The sequence below is a fragment of the Aquarana catesbeiana genome, linkage group LG12, assembly GCF_042186555.1.
Source record: "Aquarana catesbeiana isolate 2022-GZ linkage group LG12, ASM4218655v1, whole genome shotgun sequence".
In the NCBI taxonomy this organism is placed as follows: Eukaryota; Metazoa; Chordata; class Amphibia; order Anura; family Ranidae; genus Aquarana; species Aquarana catesbeiana.
The window spans coordinates 7047170-7071768 of record NC_133335.1 but is presented as its reverse complement, the minus strand read 5'-3'; the positions used below and the strand labels follow the sequence as shown (position 1 = coordinate 7071768).

At 46.1% G+C, this 24599-nt stretch overlaps 1 protein-coding gene across 1 annotated transcript in view; it reads right to left on the bottom strand.

The window, feature by feature from the left end:
- The window catches only part of SULF2 (sulfatase 2), a gene marked incomplete in the record, with an annotated part of 261880 nt that overhangs the window by 119705 nt on the left and 117576 nt on the right, over positions 1–24599 (bottom strand). The window contains 1 exon segment of the mRNA XM_073607195.1: positions 23026–23076.

Here is a 24599-nt window from a genome sequence, read left to right as displayed (position 1 = left end):
CTGGGTTCATTCATGTCGGGGGCTCATTCACGCTATAGCACTGACTTCCAATGCCTGGGGCTCATTCACGCTATAGCACTGACTTCCAATGCCTGGGGCTCATTCATGTCGAGGGCTCACTCACATTATAGCACCGACTTCCGATGCCTGGGTTCATTCATGTCGGGGGCTCATTCACGCTATAGCACTGACTTCCAATGCCTGGGGCTCATTCACGCTATAGCACTGACTTCCAATGCCTGGGGCTCATTCACGCTATAGCAATGACTTCCAACGTCCGGGGCTCAATCATGTCGGGGGCTCATTCACACTATAGCACTGACTTCCGATGTCGGGGGCTCATTCACGCTATAGCACTGACTTCCAATGCTTGGGGCTCATTCATGTCGGAGGCTCATTCACGCTATAGCACCGACTTCCAATGCCTGGGGCTCATTCAAGCTATAGCACTGACTTCCAATGCCCGGGGCTCATTCATGTCGGAGGCTCATTCACGCTATAGCACTGACTTCCAATGCCTGGGGCTCATTCGTGTGGGGGGATCATTCACATTATAGCACTGACTTCCGAAGTCTGGAGCTCATTCACGCTATATCACTGACTTCTGATGCTCAGAGCTCATTCATGTCGGGGGCTCATTCACATAGCACTGACTTACAATGTCTGGGGCTCATTCATTTTGGGGGCTCATTCACATAGCACTGACTTCAAATGTCCGGGGCTCATTAACACTATAGCACTGACTTCCAACGCCTGGGGCTCATTCATACTATAGCACTGACTTCCAATGCATGGGGCTCATTAGTATTATAGCACTGACTTCCAATGTTGGAGGCTCATTCACGCTATAGCACTGACTTCCAATGCCTGAGGCTCATTCATTTTGGGGGCTCATTCACATAGGACTGACTTCAAATGTCTGGGGCTCATTCACACTATAGCACTGACTTCCAATATCGGGGGCTCATTCACACTATAGCGCTGACTTACAATCCTTGGGGCTCATTCGTGTCAGGGGCTCATTGATACTACTGCCCCAACTGCCGATGTCTGGGGCCCATTCATGTCTGGGGCTCATTCACGCTGTAGCGCCAACATCTGATGTTGGGGGCTCATTAGCATTAAGGCACTGATATTTGATGTCCGGGGCTCATTCACACAACCATTACACTCTGCGCTATCTTGCGACCTAAAATAAGTACAATGTGAAGATGTGGCGCGCATGAGTCAAATGCAAGATAGTGACTTATGTTGACCGCTGACGCATTTCCACGAGTTATTCTAGCTGCATCATGAGAAATCACGAATGTGCGCAGGAAAACAAACCGATTTAAAAACAGATGAAAATTATGTTAATGCAATAAAAAAAAAAAAAAAACTGCACCAAGAAAAAATTCTCGCAGTATACTTCCCCCACCCGGCTGAGGAAAGCAGTTCCCTGAATGAGCTCCGCTGGGCTCCTCGCCTCATCCACCCGGCTCAGCAGCCCCTCGCCCACGCTCGGACGATCCAACGCCGCTCCAATTAGGGGTGGAAAGGGATTTATTCCCTTGGCTGCATTTCTATGTCCCTCTGTGATTTCAGGAGAGATAATCCCCTTTTAGAAATGTGAAGAAATACATTCCGCTAATCAGATTAAATCCACATTTAAAAGAAAAACATTTTTCCTGCAGCGACCTTCCACCTGCTGTCTGAATGAGCCCCACCGCTGGGCTCCTCACCCCCACCCGCCGAGCTCCTTGCCCCCGCGCCCCATCCGCCGGGCTCCTCACCCCATCCGCCGGGCCCAGCATTCTTAGGTCACTGGATTGCCATCGATTGATTGGGGTCCAATGAGGGGTGAAAGCGATTTATTCCCTTCCTAAGTATTTATCTCCCTCGGGGATCTCAGCAGAGAGGAGGAAAGGTAGAAAAATACTTTGATAATGGAAAAAAAAAAAATTCCCTGCAGTGTACTTCCACCTGAGATAAACCACTTGTGTGAATGAGCCCCGGGCACAGCGAAAGCCCTTCCAGCACCTATAGGGCTCCTCGCCTCATCCGCCCGCCCCATCCCCCAACCACTGGGGTTGTCATCGATCGGACGACCCAACGCTGCTCGTATTAGGAGGACTCCAGCAGAGAGGTCCCCGTTCTCCGTCCATCACTCTACTACTAACAACGGTAATAGAGGAGGTCTCCATTCTTCTGCTGCCTCCTGGGGGTGACAACAGCCTGACCCCCCCCCATATTGGCCAAGTGGTGGGCTTGGGGCAAAGGTCGCCTAGGTGGTCATTAGCTTAACAAGAGAGGGTTATTGGTCTGCAGATTTCATGTCTCCCAACCAACAAAACCAAGAAATATTGCAGCAAACTGTATCTTTTTTGGAAATCAGTGTGTGTAGTCTGATCTCCCTTCTGCCTCTTTACATATCAGTCATCAGCTCAGTATACCGTTGATTGAAAAAAAAAAAAAATAAGCAGCCATACACCGGACTATTCTAGCGGCAGATAATACAAGAATGCAAGTGCCGTGCAAACCTGGAGCTAAATCCGTACAATGCAGGAACTGCGCCAAACCTCTGGAGAGACGAAGATAGGCGACAAGTCAACGAACACACGGGGGGGGGATGATTTACTAACGTCAAATAGACTCTGCGCTTTGCAAAGTGCAGTTGCTCCAGAGCTTAGTAAATGAGGAAAAGCTTTGCTGAATTCCATCATCCAATCATATGCAAGCAAAAAGGCTGTTTTTTTACATTTTCCTTGCACGTGATTGGGTATTCTTTGCAAAGTGAAGGTTTCCCTCATTTACAGTACTAAGCTCTGGAGCAACTGCACAGTCTATTTGCCTTTAGTAAATCAACTCCACAGTGTGCATGACCACTGCACAGGAACTGCATATATACAGGGACTATACATATATACTGCCATTGCACAGGGATATTGTGTGTGTGTATATACATACATATATATATATACACACACACACATAATCCCTGTGCAATGGCTGTATGTGTGTATTATATATATATATATATACACACACATATACACACACACACACACACTGTACATGTATACGCCCATTGCACAGGGATTGTATATACATTATCTCATAAAAGTGAGTACACCCCTCACATTTGTGTAAATATTTTCTTCTATCTTTTCATGTGACAACACTGAAGAAATGACACTTGTCTACAATGTAAAGTAGTGAGTGTACAGCTTGTATAACAGTGTAAATTTACTGTCCCCTCAAAATAACTCAACACACAGCCATTAATGACTAAACCACTGGCAACAAAAGTCAGTACACCCCTAAGTGAAAATGTCCAAATTGGGCCCAATTAGCCATTTTCCCTCATATTGTCATGTGACTCGATGTTACAAGGTCTCAGGTGTGAATGGGGAGCAGGTGTGTTAAATTTGGTGTTATCGCTCTCACTCTCTCATACTGGTCACTGGAAGTTCAACATGGCATCTCATGGCAAAGAACTCTCTGAGGATCTGAAAAAAAGAATTGTTGCTCTACCTAAAGATGGCCTAGACTATAAGAAGATTGCCAAGACCCTGAAACTGAGCTGCAGCACGGTGCCCAAGACCATACAGCGGTATAACAGGACAGGTTCCACTCAGAACAGGCCTCACCATGGTCCACCAAAGAAGTTGAGGTCACGTGCTCAGCGTCATATCCAGAGGTTGTCTTTGGGAAATAGACGTATGAGTGCTGCCAGCATTGCTGCAGAGGTTGTAGGGGTGGGGGGGTCAGTCTGTCAGTGCTCAGATTATACGCCGCACACTGCATCAAATTGGTCTGCATGGCTGTCATCCCAGAAGGAAGCCTCTTCTAAAGATGATGCACAAGAAAGACCTCAAACAGTTTGCTGAAGACAAGCAGACTAAGGACATGGATTACTGGAACCATCTCCTGTGGTCTGATGAGACCAAGATAAATGTATAAACCACGTATCATAAATAAATAGGAGAGCATGGAGTGAAGCACTCGCACCTCAATATATATCTAATAGAAAGGGAGGAGAAAATAAGGCACAGGTCACTTTGCTTCTGAAGGACGATCTTTATTTCCAGACCGATTGTTTATCAACTTTAGGACTTGAATACGATAAATAGGACTTTTTCACAAATCGTCACTTTATTGCACTTTTAATTTAACTTTTATTTATGATACATTGTTTATACATTTATCTGAAGATTAATTATTCCACCCGTCACCTTACTGAAAGGATTGTTTTCATATACACATTATTTATGGTTGATATCTGATTTATATGTTTATTTTAAGGATTGTTGAGTAGCATCGGCACCTGTCACTTTATTTGGAAGGAATTATTTCATACACCTCCATAGAGAAGTTGTTCAATTACACATTATGTGACTATAACAGAGCAGAGCCACACCCACCACAACCTTCTTTATTTCAGGGATTGTATATGTATACTGTACATGTATACGGCCATTGCTCAGGGATTGTATATATATATACTGTACATGTATACGGCCATTGCTCAGGGATTGTATATATACTGTACATGTATACAGCCATTTCTCAGGGATTGTATATATACTGTACATGTATACGGCCATTGCTCACCGATTGTATATATACTGTACATGTATACAGCCATTGCTCAGCGATTGTATATATACTGTACATGTATACGGCCATTGCTCACCGATTGTATATATACTGTACATGTATACAGCCATTGCTCAGCGATTGTATATATACTGTACATGTATACGGCCATTGCATATATACTGTACATATATACGGCCATTGCTCAGGGATTGTATATATACTGTACATGTATACGGCCATTGCATATATACTGTACATATATACGGCCATTGCTCAGGGATTGTATATATACTGTACATGTATACGGCCATTGCTCAGGGATTGTATATATACTGTACATGTATACAGCCATTGCTCAGGGATTGTATATATACTGTACATGTATACAGCCATTGCTCAGGGATTGTATATATATACTGTACATGTATACAGCCATTGCTCAGGGATTACATATATACTATACATGTATACGGCCATTGCTCAGGCATTACATATATACTGTACATGTATACGGCCATTGCTCAGGGATTGTATATATACTGTACATGTATACGGCCATTGCACAGGGATTGTATATATACTGTACATGTATACAGCCATTGCTCAGGCATTACATATATACTGTACATGTATACGGCCATTGCTCAGGCATTACATATATACTGTACATGTATACAGCCATTGCTCAGGGATTGTATATATACTGTACATGTATACGGCCATTGTACAGTATATATACAATCCCTGTGCATGTATACAGCCATTGCTCAGGTATTGTATATATATATACTGTACATGTATACAGCCATTGCTCAGGGATTACATATATACTGTACATGTATACAGCCATTGCTCAGGGATTGTATATATACTGTACATTTATACGGCCATTGCTCAGGGATTACATATATACTGTACATGTATACAGCCATTGCTCAGGCATTACATATATACTGTACATGTATACGGCGATTGCTCAGGGATTGTATATATACACTGTACATGTATACGGCCATTGCTCAGGGATTGTATATATACTGTACATGTATACGGCCATTGTACAGTATATATACAATCCCTGTGCATGTATACAGCCATTGCTCAGGGATTGTATATATATACTGTACATGTATACAGCCATTGCTCAGGGATTACATATATACTGTACATGTATACAGCCATTGCTCAGGGATTGTATATATACTGTACATGTATACAGCCATTGCTCAGGGATTGTATATATACTGTACATTTATACGGCCATTGCTCAGGGATTACATATATACTGTACATGTATACAGCCATTGCTCAGGCATTACATATATACTGTACATGTATACAGCCATTGCTCAGGGATTGTATATATACACTGTACATGTATACGGCCATTGCTCAGGGATTGTATATATACTGTACATTTATACGGCCATTGCTCAGGGATTACATATATACTGTACATGTATACAGCCATTGCTCAGGCATTACATATATACTGTACATGTATACAGCCATTGCTCAGGGATTGTATATATACACTGTACATGTATACGGCCATTGCTCAGGGATTACATATATACTGTACATGTATATGGCCATTGCTCAGGGATTACATATATACTGTACATGTATACGGCCATTGCTCAATCATATCTTCTATTTCCTCTACAGTATAAATACGATCACATACAGACTGCTTATACCTCATTGAAAAATGAGGTCTATAATAACCAGTCCCATCATCATCTGTGTATAGGGTGTCTGATAACTGATTGATCAATTATAGATCTGATCAAACAAAATCTTCAGAAATGTGATCAATTAACACGAGAGAGAGATGGATTTGGTTGAATTGGATTGAATCTTCCAGCGGGACAGATTGTTTTTTTTTTAATGAAAATGGTCGTTTGATGATCTCACCGACCAATCAGCGTTAGCGATTCCAGAGAGAAGGAGGAAGATGTATCTATTATACAAACAAACAATGGTATTGGTGTGTGTATGGCGAGCACAGGGACGGCGTCACGCCGCACAGACCGCGGATGGTCCCTGCGCTCCAGAATCTTCCCGTTTGGTGGGAATTGGTCAGGATACGTTATAAAGCGCTGCACAGACTGCTGCTGCTACATAAATCCCGTATAATAATAATACTAATAATAATATATAAATCCAGTATAATATTAATAGGTAAATCCTGTATAATAATAATAAACATATAAATCCTGTATTATTATAATAATAACAAATTTGTTTCACATTTCCTTTCCCTCCTATTGGCCGGTTACATAGCGAGGCCGATATTACGGGGTGGAGACCAAAGCTGTTTTTTTGCACAAAACTTCCCCAATCCTCTAAATTCAAGAAGTGATGCAATCACCAAGAAACGACAATCTGATCATTCTCTGGAATCCGAGGGGAAGAACGATCAATCTGACACCATTTTATTCTCTTTCCACGCACACACAGATCCGAATATCAAACAATCGTGCTGCGATAATACAAGGCGACGGTCGCCTGATTCTTAGGAATGACTTAAAAAAAGGAGCAAAATATATTCCAGATGAGCAGAAGATGGACGGACTGCGAAGAGACCGATCGTTTCCAGAAACGGAGAGACTTAACCCTTTGTGGGAGATTTACTAAAACTAGAGCGCAAAAACTGGTGGAGCTGTGCATAGTAACCAATCCGCTTCCAGGTTTTTTTTTTTTTTTTTGCTGAATCCTAACTGAACGAGCTGAAGTTAGAAGCGCGTTCGATTGGTTTCTATGCGGAGCTGCACCAGATTTTGTACTCTCCAGTTTTAGTAAATCAACCCCATAGTGTCCAGTAATCATAGAAGTGCAACAGCCTGAGAGTGCGCGCCCCGGGGGGGGCTCAAACACATATGTGTGTGTATATATATACTGACGGTGTCATTAGGGCAGAGATTGGTGTCAGTAGGGCAGAGGACGGTGTCTGTAGTTTTCTTTTTCTTTTTTTCAAGTTTCATTTTTTAAATCATTTTTCTACAATATTTTTAGGAGCCTCATTAGGGGGCTTTGGTGAAATATCGGGGAATCTGGCACATACGGTGATTAGGGTGTGCCCAGGTCTATGCCAGTAATGATTGCAATAAAATCAATACTAATAAATATTATTACTATTGCACGGACCCCATAAGCATCCATAATTCCTCCACAGTGGGGCACCCAGGACTCCCCTCCCGAAAGATCACAGACCACCAGGGACCCCTCGGATTACCAGGAAAAGAATACCCCGCCATATCACCCAGAGACCAATGAACATCCATAACTCCTCCATGGTGGGGCATCCAGGACTCCCCTTCCGAAGGATCGAAGACCACCCCAAGCCCCTCAGACTTACAGAAATACAAGCCCCCCCCCCCCCAATCACACACAGACCCCATGAGCATTTTACTCCTCCAAGTTATTAATGCTTATCGGCTCCATGGAGGGGCACCCAGGACAACCCTCCCGAAGGATCTCAGACCTCCCGGGCCCCTCCGTCTAACAGGAATACAAGCCCCCCCCTATCACACACAGACTGCAGGTCTATACCAGTAATGATTGCAACAAAGTCAATACTAATAATAATAAATATTATTATTGCACAGACCTCATAAGCATCCATAACTCCTCCATGGTGGGGCACCCAGAACTCCCCTCCCGAAAGATCACAGACCACCAGGGACCCCTTGGATTTACAATAATAGACCCCCCCCCCCCCATATCACACACAGACCAATGAACATCCAAAACTCCTCCATGGTGGGGCGCCCAGGACTCCCCTCCCAAAGGATCGCAGACCTCCCGGGCCCCCTCGGACTAACAGGAATACAAGCCCCCCCATCACACACAGGCCCCATAAGCATATAAGTCCTCCATGGTGGGGCGCCAAGGACTTCCCTCCCAAAGGATCGCAGACCTCCCGGGTCCCTCCGTCTAATAGGAATACAAGCCCCCCTCCCTCCATTTCACACTTCTTGTCACACACACATACATGTTTTTCTCTCAAGTCCACAAGGAATCCATTAACAAAATAACTCCACCATGTATCCATTTCCCATTTTTAATAAACGTATCCAATTTATAACTAAACAAATACCTTTTAAATATTGTTATACCCCCCCCCCCCTCCCCTTTCATATGATGCATCTGACCAACCAGTAAAAAAATCTTTTGTATGCTTTACTCTTAATAAAAAACAAACAATCTCACTCTATGGTCACTGGTAGGTTCTAATTAAGATCTTTGTAATCATGAAACCTATGAGAGTGACCAGCAGGCAACTACAGGAACTACAGATCCCAGCATTCCCAGGGTAACAGATAACACAGCTAAATAAATTAAGGTCTTCACTACCATCCAAATCAAAGCAATGACTGCCAGGCATTCAACAGAGGAAGAACTACAAGTCCCAGCAATGTCTATGGGTCACAGAACCAGTAGATAAATGTATCTTCTACAAAGAAACTCGCTGGAGTGACCACCGGGCATTTAACAAACGGAAAGATCACAAGTCCCAGCAGTCCCCAGGGGTCAGAGAACAAGCAGATTAGGGTCTCTTTTACAATGAGATTCACAAGAGTGACCAACAGGCAATTCAACATTTCAACTGCAATTCCCAGCAGTCTCTGAGGTCACATATCACAAAGCTGGTGGAGGAACATGGATGAACTACATGTCCCAGCCGTCTCGGGGTCGTAGAAACCAGTAGATTAAGGTATCTTCTACCATGAAACTCACAAGGAGTAACCGCCAGGCATTCAACAGTTGAGGAACCACATGCCCCAGCAGTCTCTGGTGTCATGGAGCTAGTAAATTAAGGTCTCTTCTACATAAGAAGCTCACAAGGAGTGACCACAAGGCATACAACAGGAGGAACTACAAGTCCCAGCAAGCCTGGCATCACAGATCACAAAGCTAGTAGATTTAAATTTATGTTACTACGAGGATCACTAGAGTGACTGTCAGGCATTAAACCGTTGAGGAACCACAAGTCCCAGCAGTCTCTGGGCTCACAGAGCTAGTAGATTAGGGTATCTTCTACAATAAATCTCACAGGAGTGACCATCAGGCATACAAAAAAAAGAACTACAAGTCCCAGCAGTCTCTGGGGTCACAGATCACAAAGCTAGTACATTAAAGTATTTTCTCCCATGAGGCTCAGTGGAATGACCACCTGCCACACAAGAGGAACTACAAGTTCCAGCAAAAAAAATAATATATATATATATATATATATATATATATATATATATATATTATATATATATATATATATATATATATATATATATATATATATATATATATTATAATTATATATATTTTGGTTATCTGCTGAGGTAAGCCTGTTTTTATTTATGTTTATAATATTTTTTATTTATTTTTGTATGTATGTAAAGATGTTTTTAATTACAAGCTGTATGTTTGCAAGATTTTTAATAAACAAAAATAGAGGTCCCAGCAGTCTCTGGGGTCACAGAATCAGAAGATTAAGGTTTCTTCTACAATGAAAAGCACAAGGCGTGACCACCAGCCATTCAACAGTTGAGGAACTACAAGTCCTAGCAGTCTCTGCGGTCACAGATCTCAAAGCTAATAGAATCAAGTCTTTGCTACCAGGAGGCTCAGTAGAGTGACCACCAGGCATACGAGAGGAACTACAAGTCCCAGCAGTCTTTGCTGCCACAGATCTGGTAGATTAAGGTTTCTTCTACAATGAAACACTCAGGAGTGACCACCAAGCATACAAAAGAAGGAACTACAAGTCCCAGCAGTCTCTGGGGTCACAGATCACAAAGCTAATAGAATCAAGTCTTTGCTACCACGAGGCTCTCTAGAGTAACCACCAGGCATACAAGAGGAACTACAAGTCCCAGCAGTCTCCAGGGTCACAGAATCAGTAGATTAAGGTATCTACTACAATGAAACTCACAAGAAATGACCACCGGGCATTCAACAGTTGAGGAACTACAAGTCCCAGCATTCTCTGGGGTCACAGATCTAGGTTTCTTCTACAACGAAACGCACAAGGAGTGACCACCAAGCATACAAACAAGGTACTACAAGTCTCAGCAGTCTCTGGGGTCACAGATCACTAAGCTAGTAGATAAAGTCTTTGCTACCATGAGGCTCAGTAGAGTGACCACCAGGCATACGAGAGGAACTACAAGTCCCAGCAGTCTTTGCCGTCACAGATCTGGTAGATTAAGGTTTCTTCTACAATGAAACACTCAGGAGTGACCACCAAGCATACAAAAGAAGGAACTACAAGTCCCAGCAGTCTCTGGGGTCACAGATCACTAAGCTAGTAGATAAAGTCTTTGCTACCATGAGGCTCAGTAGAGTGACCACCAGACACACAAGAGGAGTACAAATCTCACCAAAAAAGAAATTTCCTTTTGGTTATCTGCTGAGGTAAGCCTGTTTTTATTTATGTATATAATAATGTGTATTTATTTTTGTATATATGTTTTTAATAAATAGCTGTATGTTTGCAAGATTATTAATAATCAAAAATACAAGTCCCAGCAGTCTCTGGGGGGTCACAAATCACAAAGCTAATAGATTAAATGTCTTTGCTACCATGAGGCTCAGTAGAGTGACCACCAGGCATACGAGAGGAACTACAAGTCCCAGCAGTCTCTGGTGTCAAAGATCTGGTAGATTAAGGTTTCTTCTACAATGAAACGCTCAGGAGTAACCAGCAAGCATACAAAAGAAGGAAGGAACTACAAGTCCCAGCAGTCTCTGGGGTCATAGATCACAAAGCTTATAGAATCAAGTCTTTGCTACAATAAGGCTCAGTGGAGTGACCACCAAGCATACAAGAGGAACAACAATTCCCAGCAGTCTCTGGGGTCACAAAACCAGTAGATTAAGGTATCTTCTACAATGAAACTCGCAAGAAATGACCACCAGGCATTCAACAGTTGAGGAACTACAAGTCCCAGCATTCTCTGGAGTCACAGATTTAGGTTTCTTCTACAACGAAACGCACAAGGAGTGACCACCAAGCATACAAAAGAAGGAACTACAAGTCTCAGCAGTCTCTGGGGCCACAGGTCATAAAGCTAGTCAAGTCTTTGCTACTGTGAGGCTCAGTGGAGTGACCACCAGCCACGACACAAGAGGAGTACAAGTCCCAGCAAAAAAAAAAAAAGTCCTCTTTTTGGTTATCTGCTGAGGTAAGCTTGTATGTTTTTTTTATTTATGTATATATTCATTTTTCTTTATTTTTGTATATATGTAAATATGTTTTTAATAACAAGCTGCGCGTTTGCAAGATTTTTAACAAACAACAAAAAAAACATCCCAGCAGTCTCTGGGGGTCACACAGATCACTAAGGCTCACCAGAGTGACCACCAGCAACACAAGAGAAACTACAAGTCCCAGCAGTCCCGGGGGGGTCACATATATCACCAAGGCTCACCAGAGAGACCCCCAGCCACACAAGAGGAACTACAAGTCCCAGCAGTCCTGGGGGGGTCACATATATCACTAAGGCTCACCAGAGAGACCACCAGCAACACAAGAGAAACTACAAGTCCCAGCAGTCCCGGGGGGGGGCACCGATAACAGCGACATTGGATAACGTTCGGCAGCGCTGTCAAAGTCACCTACCTACAGAGAACGGGAATGTGTGGTTGGCGTTGCTGAGCTTTCGCTGTCATGAAAATCCGATTCCCAACTCACAGAGTACGAAGCGCTCTTGGGGGTCTCGGGGTCTCAGCCGGCGAGGCTCGATCATGGTAGGTTCCGCGGCACTCTCTGCGGACAGGTGTCAGAGGGACGCGGCACGCCAAACGTTCCGGAGCGCCCCGGCTGTGCGATGTGGGGAAGAGCCGGAGCCCATGTCTCTGCACACAGCTCCGGTGTACTGAGAGGCAGAGAGAGAGGGAGGGAGAGGGAGAGGGAAGGGGCCCCTCCCGTCCAGGGGCCCTCCCAGGAAAACAATGATGTCATGAGCTGGGATTCCTCGGGGAGGCAGCTGCAGGTTTAAAGTCCTCTGCCAGTTCATTCAAAGCCCTCGCCTGTCAGAGGGCTGAATCACAAATCCGGGACGAAGGTCGATCGCTGACTCTCCCAGACCCGCGACATCTGCCCACCCGGGGCCACGGGGCGGCGTGCCGCAGGGAGCCCAAGCGTGGATGACCGGCACAACGCTGTGCCTCCTATGGCGTGAATTCTCGGGACGATACAGAGGGGACTATAAAAAGTATCTCAATGAGGACTCTACTGATACAATGTAACAATGCATGACAACCTCCCACAGCATCCTTTACTGACAAAACATGAAACATTTACTGACTCTAAATGACAGAACTCCGATTAAAAAAAAGACAATCAATAAACACAATATGGAAACACCAACAAGTCATCTGTCTGGATTACACCGAAGGCCTCGTGTACACGGGACGCCGAGGGAACCTCTTCTGAACGACTGTTTTTTTGACAGCTTAAAACCGGCGTTTAAAAACACCTGTTTAGCCGCGTTCGCGTCTAGGAGCGTTTATTTAAGAGAACATCATAAGACCCTCCTCCGAAGCACAAAAATACTGTATTATTTAACTATTTCAGCCATTCAGTGAGACCGGAGTGAGTAGAGGTGTCCTTGTATGTACCTCAATGTCGGCGCTTTTACTACAAATCCCATAATGAGCAGATTGTGAGGAAATAAAAAAAAAAGCCAGATATTAAATTTCATGCAACTATGTTTGATCGAGTCGCTCGATGGTGGGTCATCTGGTTCAAATATAACAACATATTAGGTCAAAATTCGAATTCTACTTTGGCCAACAGCAATGCTAGCAGTGTATTGGATTGGATCGGGGGCTCATTATTGGCTCATTAGGGGTATATAAATGGTCTATGAAGCATTGCGAGCAATTACAAGTTTTTAACCAATTCTTATCTGGCCTATAGCGGAATGACGGCCGGGCGGTAGTTTCGTTATCCTGACTGGGCGTCATATGATGTCCTTCAGGATAACAGCCGCCGCACACCCGCGCATCACGGCGATCGGTGGTGTGGTGTGTCAGTCTGACACACCGCTACACCGATCTTGGTAAAGAGCCTTCGGCGGAGGCTCTTTACCACGTGATTAGCCGTGTCCAATCATGGCTGATCACGATGAAAACAGGAAGAGCCATTGATCGGCTTTTACTCACTCATGTGACAGACCCGAGTAGAGGAGAGCCGGTCGGCGGCTCTCCTGACGGGGGGGGTCTGCGCTGATTGTTTATCCCCCAACATGTGGATGGCCAGGTACATCCCCCATGGCCATCCCCATATACAAAAATATGACAAACATAAGCCAATCAGCACCCACAAATGGGCACTGACTGGCAACATTATGCAGATCAAACAAGTGATGCCCAGCAATGCCACCCATCAGTGCCCACCTATCAGTGACCATCAGTACCACCCATAAGTACCCATCAGTGCTGCCTATGAGTGCCCATCAGTGCCGCATACCAGTGCAACCTATCAGTGCCCATCAATGCTAACTGAAAGTTACATAGTAGGTGAGGTTGAAAAAAGACACAAGTCCATCAAGTCCAACCCATGTGTGTGATTATGTGTCAGTGTTACATTGTATATCCCTGTATGTTGTGGTCATTCAGGTGATTATCTAATAGTTTCTTGACACTATCGATGCTCCCCGCTGAGACCACCGCCTGTGGAAGGGAATTCCACATCCTTACCGCTCTTACAGTAAAGATCCCTCTACGTAGTTTAAGGTTAAACCTCTTTTCTTCTAATTTTAATGAGTGGCCACAAGTCTTGTTAAACTCCCTTCTGTGAAAAAGTTTTATCTCTATTGTGGGGTCACCAGTACAGTATTTATACAATGAAATCATATCCCCTCTCAAGCGTCTCTTCTCCAGAGAGAATAAGTTCAAAGCTCCAAGTGGGTTTTAAAGAGATCACAGGACTCCCCCTGACATTGTCTTCATCTGCTTCTCTCTCTCCGCCATCATCCAGGGTCACCATCTTGACTGAGAGATGACACAATCGTGTACATTTTTTTTTTTTTTTTGGAGTGTGGGAACACATGTCAGTTTATAGTGGCAACCAAGCATTATACACACACACAGATATATTTCTTTTCTCATATAGGAGACATTTTTATTATTTGTATTTTTTTTGGATATCACAGATTTTACACCTGAGCAGTGCGGTCATTTTATTGCAGTAAATCCTGGTGCCTGCGTATTTTCTTGGCTGTGTTCACAACTTCCAGCCCCCTTGCAGCAGCCTCTCGCCTTGTGATTGGCTTGTACTGCCATTGACTACCTTGTGATTGGCTTGTACTGCCATTGACTACCTTATGATTGGCTTGTACTGCCATTGACTACCTTGTGATTGGCTTGTACTGCCATTGACTACCTTGTGATTGGCTTGTACTGCCATTGACTACCTTGTGATTGGCTTGTGCTGCCATTTACTACCTTGTGATTGGCTTGTGCTGCCATTTACTTCCTTGTGATTGGCTTGTGCTGGGACAAGCGCAGGCAGGATGGGAGGTCTTTGCATGCTTGTTCCAGGGCAGGGAGTGAGAAGAGAAAACCTCACATTCAGACGGTCCAACAGAAGTGCGGTGAATGAGACATCGCAGGGATAAGCGCGCACTGACAGCGTCCCTCTCGGGGGAGGGGAGGGGGAAGACGTATATTCCTCCTAATTGATGGAGAAGGACTATAATGTACTCAGCACTAATCACATTGTCCATAAAAAATCTCTGAGGAACACTAATTCTACCGCCATCCATGTGGGCGGAAGGTTTTCCCGGCATTGTGTGTGTGGGAGGGGGGGGTGAAGTCGCAGAGACCACGTAACCCCCAAAATTCAAACATGGCAGAAATTTTAGGGACAATTGTTTAAAAATGGTAAATTGGGCATTTTTTTTTTTTTAATGAGTAATAAATGTTGACAGTCTGACAAAGATACAAGCAATATAAAAACATACAATAGATCAATACAGATCAATAATTCAACCTCTACAGACAATGGTGGAGGAGATAGAGGAAACCTGAAAATGACATGAAGGACAAAAAACTAAAATATGCAGATTTTACAAATCCAACCAAATGGACCCCCCCCCCCCCCCCAACCCCCGCTAAAAACGCCCCACCGTGCCACGTCACAGCACAGCAGAGATGACGAGCGTTCAGGTTTTATCACATTTCTGTAACATTTCCTAAACAAAACAAACAAAAAAACACTCTTATAATCTGCAAAGGATTGTTTTATGGAATGCAAAGAAAGAAAAATTGCATCCAGTTCCAGGCATCACCAGTAGGTGGCAGACTTGAGTAATGTGTCAGTGGTACCCAGAGGGGAATCACATACTGTAGCAGATTATTCAGAAAGGCCAAAAGACCACCGAGAACAGTGCGGGGGCCAATCAGATTCCACTTGGGGTGCACAGGGTTACTAAGAATGGAATAGTTCGTCTTCAGACTGATTTTATTTATTACTTAACTTAGCTTGTTGTATTAATTTTTATATTACAATTCTGCACTACTGTATGGAGAACATTCCCCTCAATCTCTACACATTTACACAACTCAAATACTGCAGCGCTGCACAGAGATCACTTAGCCAGTAACATCAGTCTCTGGACCAGAGGAGCTTACACTCTAATGTCCCCCCACAGGCACACATAATAATTATTATACATGTATATAGCTCTGACATATACGGCAGTGCTGTACAGAGATCACCGAGAAGGTCACATCAATCTCTGTACCAGAAGAGCTTACACTCTAATGCCCCCCTCTCAGTCGCACACTATTATTACACATTTATATAGCTCTGACATATACCGCAGTGCTGTACAGAGATCACTGAGCCAGTCACATCAGTCTCTGTACCAGAGGAGCTTACACTCTAATGGCCCCCCCTCAGTCGCACACTATTATTATACATTTATATAGCTCTGACATATACCACAGTGCTGTAGAGAGAACACTGAGCCAGTCACATCAGTCTCTGCACCAGAGGAGCTTCTCCACCAGGTGGTGCTGTTCTGCAGAGTGCTGTTGGCTCACTCTGTTGTGATCTCAGCTGAGAGAAGCAGCAAAGCCTGGGGCCTCTCATGCAGGCTTTTCCCAGGCAAGCATGGACCATATTGGGGAAGATGAAGGTGGAGGCTCTCCAGAGGCACTGAGGCCTACTCCATGTGCTCAAGCTGCAATGGATCCTGGGCCTGTCCCTATGCAAGGGGAGTCCTTACCAGTCTTCCAAGAGAGAGTGTTAAAGAGGAACAGAAACTTTCTGTCATGACAGAAGATCTCAGGAAAAGAAATCTCTGCAAAGTAAGTCTGGAAGCAGTAAGAGGAAGTCTCCAAGCTGAAGTCTCTGGAGGAGGCATTGAAAAAGCAGAAGTTGGTCGCCTCTCTGAAGGAGAGCAGCGGTGTGTTAAGAGAAATGTGTGAGAATGAGGAGAGATGCCAACAGATGAAGGAGGGTGCCAGTACCAGCCAGAGGGTGGATGCCGCAGTAATGACGACAGTATTGATGGGGGGTAAGGAAGTGGCTTCACATGGTGGCCCCAGTACTACCCCTGTCTCAGGATCTGTTGCACCCGAGTCAGTATCTGCCCCCCTCCCTCCAGCAGCCTGGGTCATCTCAGGAGGAGGTTGAGGAAAATGGCAGATTGCTGCAGACCATTATAGAAATGGAACTCCCCTTAAGTGGCACCAACCCATCAGATGAAGATCGTGGGAATGCAGGCATGTATCCAGACAGAGAAGTTTCTGCTGGCTGTGAGGAGTCCCACATGTACATTAACAGTGCAGAGCAGGAATGTCGCATGAACACTGAAAATGCAGAGCAGGAATGTCGCATGACAAACAAGATTTCAGAGGTTCCTATGCAGCCAGTTAATGTGTCGTCTGTCCCATTTATGAACTATGCTAAGGCTGTGTCGAGACAAAGTCATACTCCTGCTTTTGGTGGAAGGGAGCCAGTTGTGCGATTTTCACCTAATGCACCTTCTTCCATTAAACGGAGGAATGTGGTACAGCTCAGGTGGGAAGGAGGAGGTATTCCACCTATCAGGAGGGTGGTTGTGGGTAAGATCCTAGCCATGGGATTTAAGGCGGAGGATATTTATGCTCTTATCGGTCCGGCTGGTTCCTATGAATATGATTTATTATTTGTGCGTCCAGAATCGCTGGATCTGTTTTGGGAGCGGTTTGAGGATGTATATATGGGGGCCAGCCGGACTGGAAGGGGCTTGTCCCCAAAGTTGTCTCACGTCAGCGTTTAATTAAGAATGTGACTATCCTGACAAGGAATGAGTCTATACCCCCCAAGGATTTATGGGTCTGGTTGAGGTTTGGTGAAACGTTGTATCCCCTAAAAAAGATTGGGGATGATAGAGGAATCTGGACGGGTGGGTGGTCAGTGTCAATGAGGTTGAGTGTGTGGGAATGTGGTCCAGCCTTTGCCCTCCTCTGCCTTTATTGGTAGAGATAGGATTACTGTCTCTACCCTGGTCAACCTAAGCTGTGCCATAAATGTGTTTTCAAGGGACATTTCTCCTCTAAATGTCCAGAACAGAAGTGTTCTTTGTGCCAGGAACTGGGGCATCTGGCGAGGGACTGTAACATTAAATGTAACCTAATGTGATAAGTTTGGTCACCCTTATAACCGGTGCCCTGAGGCTTTGCACAATAAGCCAGAGTTAGTGGAGGAATTCTTCCGTCTGGATAGAGACGAGTCTGGGTTGGCGGAGGTTGTACCAGGAGATCCTAGTGTCTCTGTCCCGTCAGAATCTGTGTCTGTGAAGCCATCTGTGGTGTCAGTGTCCCCCCCAGTCTGTGGTGTCAGTGTCCCCCCCAGTCTGTGGTGTCAGTGTCCCCCCCAGTCTGTGGTGTCAGTGTCCCCCCCAGTCTGTGGTGTCAGTGTCCCCCCCAGTCTGTGGTGTCAGTGTCCCCCCCAGTCTGTGGTTCCCCAGTCAGTGTCAGAAAGTGTGGTTGTCAAGTCTGTGTCTGCACCTATTGTTTCTCCTAGTGTAGTGAAGAGAGTGGAGGGTGCTGGACCAGAGTGTATGGTGGTGCAAACCCCTCCTCGGTATAGCAGAAGTGCGGGTGGAGTGAGGGATGGATTGGATGATGGGGGAGGTGGGAAGGGAATGAGGGTGGCTGGTGCAGAATGCAAGGTGAATGATGTGGAAGTTGGGGTGAATGATGTGGGGGGAGGGGTTAATGGGGGGGTTGGAATCGCATCCTGATGGCGATTAGATCTTAAAATGTTTCTTAGCCTGGATTGTGTTTATGTTGAGGTTTGGGGTTTATAGTCTCTTTTTTGTTGTCATTAAAATATGTTTCTATGTTATCTTGTCAGGAAACGGTTTTCTTTATTTGCTGATGTAAGCACGCTTGTTTTTGTTTAGTTGTTGTTTATTTTTGTTTAAATATGTTTTTATTAATGAACTGTATGTTTGTATGATTTTTTTTTAATAAACAAAAATATACACTCTAATGTCCCCCCCACAGTCACACACTATTATTATTATACATTTATATATCTCTGACATATACCGCAGTGCTGTACAGAGAAGACTGAGCCAGTGAACAGTTACAGATGGGGTACGCTCGCTCTCAGTCGCACATTCGCCCCATGTGTGGGACATCTGCCCGGCAGGAGAGATGCCATTGTAATCTAGATCTGGAATGTTGGACAGACATCAATGACAGTCGATAAATCCGGAGCCGTGATCTCAGCAGGAGGAGTCCTGTACTGCACATGTGAGCGCACATCACGGGGGAGTCCAGGTGGAGGACAGACGGATCGGGGGGGGGGGGGGGGGGGGACTCAGCATTCTCCAAACATCATCATCACTGAGGTGTTTCTGCTGCTACACTAAAAAGGGCGGGGCTTGTCTACAGTGAAGGATGGCCTGAGAACCTGAAAGTTCCAGGAACCTCTGTTAGTGATTGAAGGTCTGGGATTGGATTCAGGAGAAGCGATCTCGGGGATGCCAGGACTCCTCCGCTCACAATAAGAGCGTTCTGCCCCGGGTGGCACACCGCCGGTCACCATAAACACACTGAGGAATTTATTTTTCCATAAAGATGAGGAGAACGTGAAATCAGACGGTCCAACCCGGCCGCTGCCCCCCAATCAGATCCCAGTATAATCTGCTGCAATCTGAGATCTGGAATGTCACCATTCAAGCTTCAAATCACAAGAAATCGCAGACGTTCGGATTAATCACATGACGGCTTAAAGGGGGATTCCACCGCCGCTCTCAAATCACCTACAGTTCCCAGTCATGAACATTAAAGGGTTATTCCACCCAAAACGAACTTCACTATGCTTCAAACGTCAGGGATATCCACAGTGTTCATTTCATTTACCTTATCTGAAATCTCTTATCCACTGCAGCCAGAATCCAGAGAGCACCTCACAGGGTCAGGGGTTTCCAAACTTTCTAAAGAAAGGGCCAGTTTACTGTCCCTCTGACTTTAGAGAGGGCCGGACTGTGTCCAGTGGGAGTAAACGGTATTAGGGGGAGAAATAGTTAGTGGCAGCAATCAGGCCCCACCGCCGGCGGCAGCAATCAGGCCCCACCGCCGGCGGCAGCAATCAGGCCCCACCGCCGGCGGCAGCAATCAGGCCCCACCGCCGGCGGCAGCAATCAGGCCCCACCGCCGGCGGCAGCAATCAGGCCCCACCGCCGGCGGCAGCAATCAGGACCCACCGCCGGCGGCAGCAATCAGGACCCACCGCCGGCGGCAGTGGCAGAAATCAGGCCCCACCGCCAGTGGCAGAAATCAGGCCCCACCGCCAGTGGCAGAAATCAGGCCCCACCGCCAGTGGCAGAAATCAGGCCCCACCGCCGGCGGCAGAAATCAGGCCCCACCGCCGGCGGCAGAAATCAGGCCCCACCGCCGGCGGCAGAAATCAGGCCCCACCGCCGGCGGCAGAAATCAGGCCCCACCGCCAGTGGCAGTGGCAGAAATCAGGCCCCACCGCCGGCGGCAGTGGCAGAAATCAGGCCCCACCTCCGGCGGCAGTGGCAGAAATCAGGCCCCACCGCCGGCGGCAGTGGCAGAAACCAGGCCCCACCGCCGGCGGCAGTGGCAGAAATCAGGCCCCACCGCCGGCGGCAGTGGCAGAAATCAGGCCCCACCGCCGGCGGCAGTGGCAGAAATCAGGCCCCACCGCCGGCGGCAGTGGCAAAAATCAGGCCCCACCGCCGGCGGCAGTGGCAAAAATCAGGCCCCACCGCCGGCGGCAGTGGCAGAAATCAGGCCCCACCGCCGGCGGCAGTGGCAGAAATCAGGCCACATCGTTGGCGGCAGTGGCAGAAATCAGGCCCCATCGTTGGCGGCAGTGGCAGAAATCAGGCCCCATCGTTGGCGGCAGTGGCAGAAATCAGGCCCCATCGTTGGCGGCAGTGGCAGAAATCAGGCCCCATCGTTGGCGGCAGTGGCAGAAATCAGGCCCCATCGTTGGCGGCAGTGGCAGGGAATCAGGCCCCATCGTTGGCGGCAGTGGCAGGGAATCAGGCCCCATCGTTGGCAGCAGTGGCAGGGAATCAGGCCCCATCGTTGGCAGCAGTGGCAGGGAATCAGGCCCCATCGTTGGCAGCAGTGGCAGGGAATCAGGCCCCATCGTTGGCAGCAGTGGCAGGGAATCAGGCCCCATCGTTGGCAGCAGTGGCAGGGAATCAGGCCCCATCGTTAGTGGCAGGGAATCAGGCCCCATCGTTGGCGGCAGTGGCAGGGAATCAGGCCCCATCGTTGGAGGCAGTGGCAGGAATCAGGCCCCATCGTTGGAGGCAGTGGCAGGAATCAGGCCCCATCGTTGGAGGCAGTGGCAGGAATCAGGCCCCATCGTTGGAGGCAGTGGCAGGAATCAGGCCCCATCGTTGGAGGCAGTGGCAGGAATCAGGCCCCATCGTTGGAGGCAGTGGCAGGAATCAGGCCCCATCGTTGGAGGCAGTGGCAGGAATCAGGCCCCATCGTTGGAGGCAGTGGCAGGAATCAGGCCCCATCGTTGGAGGCAGTGGCAGGAATCAGGCCCCATCGTTGGAGGCAGTGGCAGGAATCAGGCCCCATCGTTGGAGGCAGTGGCAGGAATCAGGCCCCATCGTTGGAGGCAGTGGCAGGAATCAGGCCCCATCGTTGGAGGCAGTGGCAGGAATCAGGCCCCATCGTTGGAGGCAGTGGCAGGAATCAGGCCCCATCGTTGGAGGCAGTGGCAGGAATCAGGCCCCATCGTTGGAGGCAGTGGCAGGAATCAGGCCCCATCGTTGGAGGCAGTGGCAGGAATCAGGCCCCATCGTTGGAGGCAGTGGCAGGAATCAGGCCCCATCGTTGGAGGCAGTGGCAGGAATCAGGCCCCATCGTTGGAGGCAGTGGCAGGAATCAGGCCCCATCGTTGGAGGCAGTGGCAGGAATCAGGCCCCATCGTTGGAGGCAGTGGCAGGAATCAGGCCCCATCGTTGGAGGCAGTGGCAGGAATCAGGCCCCATCGTTGGAGGCAGTGGCAGGAATCAGGCCCCATCGTTGGAGGCAGTGGCAGGAATCAGGCCCCATCGTTGGAGGCAGTGGCAGGAATCAGGCCCCATCGTTGGAGGCAGTGGCAGGAATCAGGCCCCATCGTTGGAGGCAGTGGCAGGAATCAGGCCCCATCGTTGGAGGCAGTGGCAGGAATCAGGCCCCATCGTTGGAGGCAGTGGCAGGAATCAGGCCCCATCGTTGGAGGCAGTGGCAGGAATCAGGCCCCATCGTTGGAGGCAGTGGCAGGAATCAGGCCCTATCGTTGGTGGCAGTGGCAGGAATCAGGCCCCACCGTCGGCGGAAGTGGCAGGAATTAGGCCCCAAGGGCCGGATAAAGGCAGACCACCAGAGGGTTTCATTACAGACAACCTGACCCCCATGCTGCCTACAACTTATTGTAGACCTAGCAAAATACTATTTCAAAATTAGGTGCCGGATGCTCAGTAATGTGTCAGTGTAACATTTTCTAGTATTTTACCGATCACAGTACACCCAACAATGCCTTCATCTGCTTTTTTTTCTCCAGAAGGACAGCACAAACTTTGTTCAGGCATCATCCAGGGTCACCATCTACATCCAGGACTGAGATGCCGGCACACAGAGAAGACACAATCATGGAAATCCTGGTGCCTGTGCAATTCTTCAATGACTTGCTACAGTTACAATGTATACTCTGATAACAAAGGAGACGGGGGGGGACTGAGGAAATGCTTCCTCCTGCCTGCAGCAAACTGATATCATCTCAGTCTAGGAAAAGTCACTGCACAAGGACGGCTTTTCAGAAATACGGTGGTGCTTTTCTGAACGATTACCCTGTTGCTGTAAATGGTGACCTATTCGGGAATATTTTGTGAACACAACGACAGGTCCACTTTAAAGTGACAAGACCGCTCAGTACAAAACATAGAAGATTACCTTGTCATTAATGTTTGTCTTCTTCCGGTCCTCTGGGGGGAGGGGTCACTCCTGTAACAAAAGCAGGAAATATAATTTATAAACTACATACAAAAATCAGAGCAACACGATACAACTAGATACAAAAATCAGAGCGACATGATACAACTAGATACAAAATCAGAGCGACATGATACAACTAGATACAAAATCAGAGCGACATGATACAACTAGATACAAAATCAGAGCAACACGATACAACTAGATACAAAATCAGTGCGAAACGATACAACTAGATACAAAGTCAGTGCAACACGATACAACTAGATACAAAAATCAGAGCAACACGATACAACTAGATACAAAAATCAGAGCAACACGATACAACTAGATACAAAAATCAGAGCAACACGATACAACTAGATACAAAATCAGAGCGACACGATACAAAATCAGTGCGAAACGATACAACTAGATACAAAATCAGTGCGAAACGATACAACTAGATACAAAATCAGTGCAACACGATACAACTAGATACAAAAATCAGAGCAACACGATACAACTAGATACAAAAATCAGAGCAACACGATACAACTAGATACAAAATCAGAGCGACACGATACAACTAGATACAAAAATCAGTGCAACACGATACAACTAGATACAAAATCAGAGCGACACGATACAACTAGATACAAAATCAGAGCGACACGATACAACTAGATACAAAATCAGAGCGACATGACAACTAGATACAAAATCAGTGAAACACGATACAACTAGATACAAAATCAGTGCAACACGATACAACTAGATACAAAATCAGAGCAACACGATACAACTAGATACAAAATCAGTGAAACACGATACAACTAGATACAAAATCAGTGAAACACGATACAACTAGATACAAAATCAGTGCAACACGATACAACTAGATACAAAATCAGTGCAACACGATACAACTAGATACAAAATCAGTGCAACACGATACAACTAGATACAAAATCAGAGCAACATGATACAAAATCAGAGTAACATGATACAAAATCAGAGTAACATGATACAAAATCAGAGTAACATGATACAAAATCAGAGTAACATGATACAAAATCAGAGTAACATGATACAAAATCAGAGTAACATGATACAACTAGATACAAAAATCAGAGCGACATGATACAACTAGATACAAAATCAGAGCGACATGATACAACTAGATACAAAATCAGAGCGACATGATACAACTAGATACAAAATCAGAGCAACACGATACAACTAGATACAAAATCAGTGCGAAACGATACAACTAGATACAAAGTCAGTGCAACACGATACAACTAGATACAAAAATCAGAGCAACACGATACAACTAGATACAAAAATCAGAGCAACACGATACAACTAGATACAAAATCAGAGCAACATGATACAAAATCAGAGTAACATGATACAAAATCAGAGTAACATGATACAAAATCAGAGTAACATGATACAAAATCAGAGTAACATGATACAACTAGATAAAAAAATCAGTGTGACGTGATCCAACTAGATACAAACTAAGTGCGATGTGATCCAACTAGATATTA